This window comes from Sinocyclocheilus rhinocerous, unplaced genomic scaffold (assembly GCF_001515625.1).
Source record: "Sinocyclocheilus rhinocerous isolate Xijiao unplaced genomic scaffold, SAMN03320098_v1.1 scaffold714, whole genome shotgun sequence".
Taxonomy (NCBI): domain Eukaryota; kingdom Metazoa; phylum Chordata; class Actinopteri; order Cypriniformes; family Cyprinidae; genus Sinocyclocheilus; species Sinocyclocheilus rhinocerous.
In genome coordinates this window covers 307,385-315,611 of record NW_015646165.1, presented here as the reverse complement: position 1 = coordinate 315,611, position 8,227 = coordinate 307,385, and the positions used below count along the sequence as shown (strand labels likewise).

The 8,227-nt window shown below is 40.3% G+C and overlaps 1 pseudogene; it reads right to left on the bottom strand.

The window, feature by feature from the left end:
• LOC107706989 (arf-GAP with GTPase, ANK repeat and PH domain-containing protein 1-like) overlaps nucleotides 1–8,227 on the bottom strand; it is a 20,965-nt pseudogene extending 12,738 nt beyond the window's left edge.

The following is an 8,227-nucleotide window of genomic DNA, read 5'->3' as shown; positions in this document are numbered from 1 at the left end:
CACATACACACGATGCGCAAAACTCCGCATTTGAACGGTCAATAGCAAATACTTAAACTAATAACAAAACAGTAGCTGATTCAGAAGCGCCAGATTGTCATAGCAAAGTCAGAATTACCTCCTCTCCTAGGTTCATGAAACGGTCGTCCATAAAATGCATTGCTGTTCTGTTGTAAGTAATCTTAAAGATTCCTAAATGCATCTACTTTCGGAAGGTGAAATAAAGTGCTTTTGCTTTCGCCTAGAAACACACTAACTGCGGTTACTGAAACCATGCCTTCTTTCTTTGCGTGCACATTTGGGCACATTATGCAAATATTTCCACATAGTGGGGTAGATATGTGGGGGCGTGTTAGGACGAGCCGTTTTAGGGGGGCGTGGCAGAGTCTTAACTTTGATAAAGAATATCTCTTTGGTTTTGAGACTTTAGTCTTTGCAACTTCGGGGATCTTATCTAAGCACAATCAGCTTGTAACACTCCAAAGAGAAAGGAAAACTTGAAATCGCATCATATGACCCCTTTAATTATGGATTTGTTTCTTAGAAACACGTATCATTTTGCATCACAAGATGTTAATTGATGGACTGGAGTGGTGTGGATTACTTGTGGATTATTGTGATGTTTTTATCAGCTGTTTGGACTCTCATTCTGACGGCACCCATTCACTGCAGAGGATCCATTGGTGAGTAAGTGATGTAATGCTAAATTTCTCCAAATATACTCTGATGAAGAAACAAAATCATCTACATCTTGGGTGGTTTGAGGGTGAGTAAATTTTCAACAAATATTCATTTTTGGGTGAACTATTCCTTTAAAGCAGAATACACTACTGTTCAAAAGTTTGGGGTCAGAAAAGTTTGATTTATCCGGAATTATTTCAGGAGAATGCATTAAATTGTTCAAACGTGACCGTAAAGACTTTTATAATGTTACAAAAGTTATCAATTTCAAATAACTGCTTTTCTTTCTATTCATTAAAGAGGTCATGAACTGAGAAATCAAAATTCCCTTGATCTTTTGACATATAAGAGGTCATTGTACTATAAAAACATCCTGTAAGTTTCAGAACTCAAAACTTAGTCTAAAAACAGCTTATATTGAAGCCAACCTGCCAAAATGACAGGTTGTGGAATGTGTCACTTTATGACGTGATAGTGTGGCTAAACCCCGCCTCCACAGAAGAAGATCAACGCCTGCTTCTACATCACTGCCTGTTTAGCCCCGCCCACCGATTTGCATATGTCATGTAGTGCAAATAACGCAGAACGCAGAAACCAAATGAAAAAGATGCTCCGAAGAAAACAAGATGCTGTGCAGTGCCAAGTTGTGGAAAAACAGTCTTTGCATTGTCCTTCCTTCTTTCTGATCTTAACATTAGGAAAGAGTGGATTAATTTTATATTTAATGAAGATCCAGGTTTCGTCAATAAGAACTTGGTCCTTTGTTCACTTCATTTTACTGCGGATTTGTTTATAAACAAAGCAAAGATTGAAACTAAAAGACGATGCTGTGCCGAACATAGCCTATTGGATCCAACAGTAATCCAACAGCACCATACAAGTGTGAGTAACTGTTTTTATTACGTGGTCACTATTGCTTTGTCTGTTATTACAGATCGTTTGATATGCACCGAGTATTTATGCATTTTTAACCTAAATCACAGCAGCGTCCATCTGTGAAGGATGTAGGCTGTCAAACATACACAACTGTTAGCCAATCATAGCAGTGGGCTTTTACTTCTGAGTCTACAATCCACCACACCTATTCAAACAGAGCGTTCCGATGAGGACAGAAAATAGCATATTACTTCTAAATTATGATGTATTTTGATGTAAAAATCTTGATAACATTATAAGTGGTCCTCAGAGAACAGTACAAAAATAATAAAAAGGCAGTTCATGACCCCTTTAAAGAATCCTGAAAAAATAAAATTTTCCACAAAAATATTAAGCAGCACAACTGTTTTCAACATTTATAATAAATAAATAGCAAATCAGCATATTAGAATGATTTCTGAAGGATCATGTGACACTGAAGACTGAAGTAATGATGTTGAAAATTCAGCTTTGCATCACAGGAATAAATTACTTTTTAAAATGTATTCAAATAAAAAAACAGTTATTTTCAAATGTAATAGTAGTATTCCACAATATTACTGTTTTTACTATATTTTTGATCAACTAAATGCAGCCTTGGTGAAGCTGACTTTTTTCAAAAATATTTTTAAAAAGTTACTGACTTTTGAATGCTACCATACATAAAAAAGTTTCTCTTTTTTTTTGCTACACAAGCTAAATTTAAAGAAGCAATTCATAACACAACATAAGAATGCAGCATTCTTAATCTTTCCACGAGGGATTTTTGCAATTGTAACGTAATTGCAAAAATTCTTCTTCAGTTTCTAGTTAAACACATCTGGTTTAATGGCCTAGACAACTTGCTGGCAGTTTGTTACCGCCACACTAATGTTAGTATAAAAAAGAGGAAGATGCACACTTTGGCCAAATATTTCTGTCTTACATACAGTATGTTTCTGTCTCAAGTGTACTTAGCAGAAATAACACACCTGTGCACTTGGTGGGCCAGATTCCTCTCGGATCAGCAATAAATGACTCTGTCCCTCCACCAACACCTCTTTTTTATATCTTCCCCCTTCCAGAGAAGAAAAAGAGGACAAAAGCGAAAGATAAGATAACAATAATACCCCTAAACGGTTAAAATGACAGTCTTCATAGAAGAGATGAGAAAGAACAAAGTTCTCACCCTCATGCGACTCAAGTGGAAGATAACTTCCTGTGATGAATCTGTTTACTAAAGCAGATTTTCCACTGCGAAGGCTACCCAGAACCCCCTGTATGCGGCAGAAAGATCATATTTTACTCCAAAAAACAGATCTCATCTGAAACTCCTGAGGACACATTTGAGACTACTAGGGTCTTTTCACATGAGAAACTTAAGCAGGATTTAAGCACAAGTCTCCATTTGTCCTCTTTTAATTTTGTTGGTGTTTAGAAGAAACATTTTGGATTTTAAAGAGATCTCATTTGTGATTTTTCTTTCCTACAGGCAAAGATGTATCCTTACTCAACAGTATGACAAAAGTTAAAAATAAATCTTTTTAGCACACTAAACCAACTGAAATATTGTTTTCATAGATGTATGACTAAAATTATTTGAAATTGTTGTTTATATGCTTCAGGAATTAAAAAAAAAAAGTGTTTAAGTTTTCTCACCAATCGCAGTTCTGGAATAGCACGAGTTAGGGTCCATTCCTGGCTATTGGCACATGAAGCTGAAAAATTAAAAGTCAACATTAAGTCATAACTTCAAATCAATGAAGAAAATATGTGTGCAAAACACCTCACCCTCATGCTATGACACTGTAGGGCGTTTGAGTGGCTTTTAATGTGTCACTATGTGTTTTATGCAATTGCTAGGGTGTTTTTGGGTGTTTTCCAAAGTAAAAAGTATTATATATTATACAAAAGGTTGTATATTCAAGATGACCCCTTTTGACTAAAGTGGTGGCATTAGTTTTATGTACAGTCACCAAACTCAGAAATATATTGTTCTCATGAAGCCGGACAACTTTCTATATCATAGTCATTAGCTCCGCCCAACAGGAAGTAAGCTATTTTGGATTGAATGTGGATTTTTTTTTAAATCTCGGAAATGTTCAAACTCATGTGATCACCAAAGTTGGTCAACGTAAAACACCAAGACATTGAAGATGCTGAATGACAAACAGATTTTTGATATCTCAAATGGTGTTGCCATGGCATGGGATTAAATGAATGACAAAAATGGAAATCAGGAAGAGTCTCATATCTTCTAAGTGCATTGTCTAATTTAGATCAAACTGGGGTTCTATATTTTGTAATATTCTAGTCTGTATTGGTGCTTACCAAGTATAATATAAATAAAACTGCAACAGAAAAATAGATGAATGAATCATATAACAGAAAATGGAATGGGATATGTGCTGATTTATGAATATTCTAGTCTCGGTAGGTCAGCTACTGTATTTCTGTTTTCCAGAAAAGATCTCTCATATTGATCTACGGCCTTAAATCCCCTTGTTCTGACCCTTGATGTCAGTGATGTGAAACTTCAGATGACTCACTTACAGGAAGAGACATGATTTTATGACTATACAGTGATCACAACACTCACTGAGCAGCAGAATTAATGACATTATCACTTCCCTTCATTTTTCATGACTATCAAATTCAGTTCAGGCCTAAGGATGCTTTCTTATAGCAATCTGTGTCCATTTAAACACAGATCAGGCATTGCTCAGCCCTTCTGTTGCACATTTCTATGCTGCATCGAAGTGCAGTTTGATTGCACTGTAGCCTCAGATGACGGTTCATCTGGAGGTGTTATAAATCTCTGATAATTCACAGGGCGTGAAGGACTGCAGGTGTATCAGTGCAGCAGTGAGCATGGAGCTCCCACACCCCTCTCCGCTTTATATTGGAAGTCTTAGCACACGCTCACTATTTTTCACCAGAGGTTCAGATCCGGCACACAGTGATAGACGAGCACGTCACCTCGTTTTTTGTGTGCCTGCACAGCTGTGTCACCCTGTGGGTGCAGCAAGCAGCGGATGAGATGCTTTTGTTAAGGGGGGTGCTTCGGTGCGATACAGTACCCTTGTGACCGGCGTGGACTGATTAAAGCAGTTCACGACGCACAGATGCAGGAGTTCACAGCTTAGATCGGCATACCATCTGAGTTGGCACTAGTGCTGTTTGCAGTTTCCTCTCTCACGCGCCACCCACGACACAACGGAAGAGGTTTAACCCCCTCCGAATTCAGCGCAATTCTATGAGGTCATTGTATGGCAGGGCACATCAGGAGTCGAGCCAGTGTGGTTAGACAGTGCGATCCTTATGTGCCATATACAACACGCCACCCCCTCCATCTAAACGGACGCTCTATGTGTTCAATTCTAAAGCTGGTCTCTCTCGTTGTCAAAAGGACCCCTCCTCGCATACCCTCACTCCCATTCATTTCATCTGTGACTCGCTCCCTGGCATAACCCAGCCACACAACAGGCAACTCTCTCAGCCCTCCCTGTTGCCATGACAACCCCACCTCCAGCCACTGCTTCTGTTCACTCGGAGAACACATACGTAAATATTTTGTATGCGCATGCGTTGTGTGTACAGACACATCAGACCTTTTGCTCATAGCATATAGATCACACACCCCTGTATTGAATTTCACTTGTACAATTACCAATTATATCCTACCAAATAAGGAACCTAATCATCAAATCTATATTGTTGAGAAACATAGACGTTGTTTGAAAAGAATCCTTTGTTCAACAAGCTCTGCATATAAATTAGTTGAAGGCATCTCTGCAACATTACAACAGATCATTAGAAGGAAAACCGACTTACTTTGCTTGGGTGGATTTGAAATGCCTGTGGATACAGACACTGTCTGCGTATTTGAGTTATTTCTCCACTACAAAAACCAATGCTTCACCTCCAGTTTAGAGTGCTAAAATTCATGGCTGGATATGGTTTGAAATTAAGAGGCTGGTGATGAAAGGATTGAAGCTTCCATGAAAGAATGAGATCAGAATACAGGAAGTGGGTGGAACATCAAAGATGGGATTAGGATGTTGGGCAAAATTATGCTGCCTGTGGCATGGGTATTATCAAATTTGTTTACCATTCCAATTTTTCCAGTGCAGAAACAGAAACAGTAGGGGGTGGTTATAAAGAAAAGGCTAGGATGCTTTCAGCGTCTTAAATCTACACCCCTAGGCATTAGAATTAATAAAAGCAGAATTCCCCAAATGTGTGTACAGACTTCCACATGTCAATTTTTAAAATTAATGCCAACTAAAACAACAAGACAATAAATCAGTTAAATAAATAATAAAAACTCTGTCATCAGTCCTTATGTCATTCCAAACCTGTATGACTTTCTTTCTTCTGTGGAATACAAAAGATGTTTTTAAAAAGTCTTTTTTATTTTCAGACAATAAAAATAAGTGGAGTCCAATATTGTTTTACACCCCACTGACTTTCACTGCATGGATAAAAACACTTTTTTCCTTTTGTGTTTCACAGAAGAAAAAAAGTCATTCAGGTTTAGAATGACACGTTTTTGGGTGAACAATCCCTTCAATGTAAATGCAGCATTTAGAAAACTTGTAAATGGATTGCAGATGTTCATACACAAGGAAGCCCTCATTTACAAAATGTGCAAACTACCTGGCGTGACCCCCTCCCATTTTCATAAACAATCCTGCTTCTATTTATCTGAGAGTTTCAGTTGTGAATGGATGAGTAAGTCATGTTCTCCTACCTTCCTCTTCACTGGATTCCCTCTGAATGGTGCTATAGACTGGGGTCACAATGGTTGCACTGGTTGCAACTGGAGTGCTCTTGGTAAAAATGCCACTAATAAATCTTAGCATTTTGCGGTCACGTGCTGAAGCCCCCTGGGACTGAGCTGTTCTAAAGTCTGCTACCATTTGACCACCTTTGCACTTCAGGAGGTCCTCAGATAGACAGTTCAGGTCACTGTTGTCCAGGGTGCGACTCTTTCCTTTGCGTTGAGGCTTGGTAATCAAGGCGACAGGGGTCGGAAGAGATGTAGATCCTGACTTTAATCTCTCTGCTCGAGGGCTTTGGGTTCGCATGGCTATGATGTCCCCTTCAGTGGGTTTCTTCATCCCAACACCCCCTTTGAGGTGTTCATCGCAAGGTTTCACCTCGCTTACAGCCCACGATGCCCGAAAAGATCCAGGAGTTGGGCTGGTTGGGGACTGGATCCTGGTCCGACTGTCCTTACGGTCAAGGCTCTTGGAGGAGGCATGGATGCTCTCTCTGGACTCTTTAAATTCACGGCCACCTCCGTGAGCTTTAAGGAGCGACACAGGCCGCTGGGTTGCACGGACTGGGATGTCACCAAGATGCCTAGCTACATCCCGGGAAAAAGAGGTTTGGGGCATTCCAGTGGATTCTCTGGCTCTTCCATTCTCTGTGGTGGGTGAGATCATTGATTTTTGTCTATCTCCGGGATGAACACCATCTGCAAAAAGTGCCTTGTCCTCGCTTGGGCTTTGGAGTATTTCCTGTTCCACTGAGAATTTGACAGATTCTCCAGCTTCCAGCTCAACAGCCTCACCCATTTTCTGGCGTTCCTGGCCCTCATTATTGAATCCAGTGTGCTTGAGATGTTTCGCTCCATCGGAATCGTACACTGCTCCCCCCACAGCCAGCCTAGACTTCTCCAACTCATTTTCCTCAGTGGTTTCTACCTTCACCAAGGTGAGGGAGATAAGGTAGGTGGTTTTTGACTGTGAGGTCCCGGTTCGGTTCATGTGGTCCAGAATTTCTCAACAGATCAAGGACAGAAAATAAATTCAAAGAGTCAAATAATGTTCAGTGGCTTCTACAGCGGAAAGAAATCAAAGAATTCACAGAAAGAGACAATTCAGGCAAGTATGTCAAAAAGAAGTGAACCGTGACCTCGTTCCCTAGAGTGGGAAAGAATTTAGCTAATGTCCTTTGTGCTCTTTCACACCTTCATGTTTCTTCGCAGACTTCATTCTCTTCATAACACTGTTCTCTGGTCCTCTCACACCTATTTTAAGCATGCAGACATGTGCCCACCTCTCCACACCTGCATGAAAAGCATGCTCCCGATTCCATTGACTACATTCAACAAGAGTCAGATTTGAAGGCAAAAATTACAATGAACGAGATGGAAACGAGATCGAAAATTCCTTCAAGGACGACAAAGAGTAAAATTACATCTGGGAGACATGCAGAACTGGTAACCTCAGATCAAGGCACATCGTTTCACCAACCTGCTCCACGGCGAGTGGAGGAGATGCTGACAGACTGAAGAGTCAAACTGAGGAGTCAGTCTAAATGCCACTTGGATCGTTGGAAATGTTTACGGTAAGTCCATAGAGAGAGATCCCAGTGTCCCCATACAGAGTCTATTCATCACGCCTCCGGTGATCAGTGCGTCAAGCAGTCGGGGATGTCAATAAAACAGACACGCAAGACAATCATGCCTAATTCTAGAGAGGAAGCTGCATCTCACGCTAAAGGTTTAGACGAGTTACGCATCATGAACAAGGGTCCCTCAGATCTCTCCAGTTGAAGGTCTTCTCCAAACCCACGCAGAACGGCACCGTGCAGGAATACCCTGCTCTCTCCATCTCCTGCTTCTCTCTCTCTCTCTGCCCTT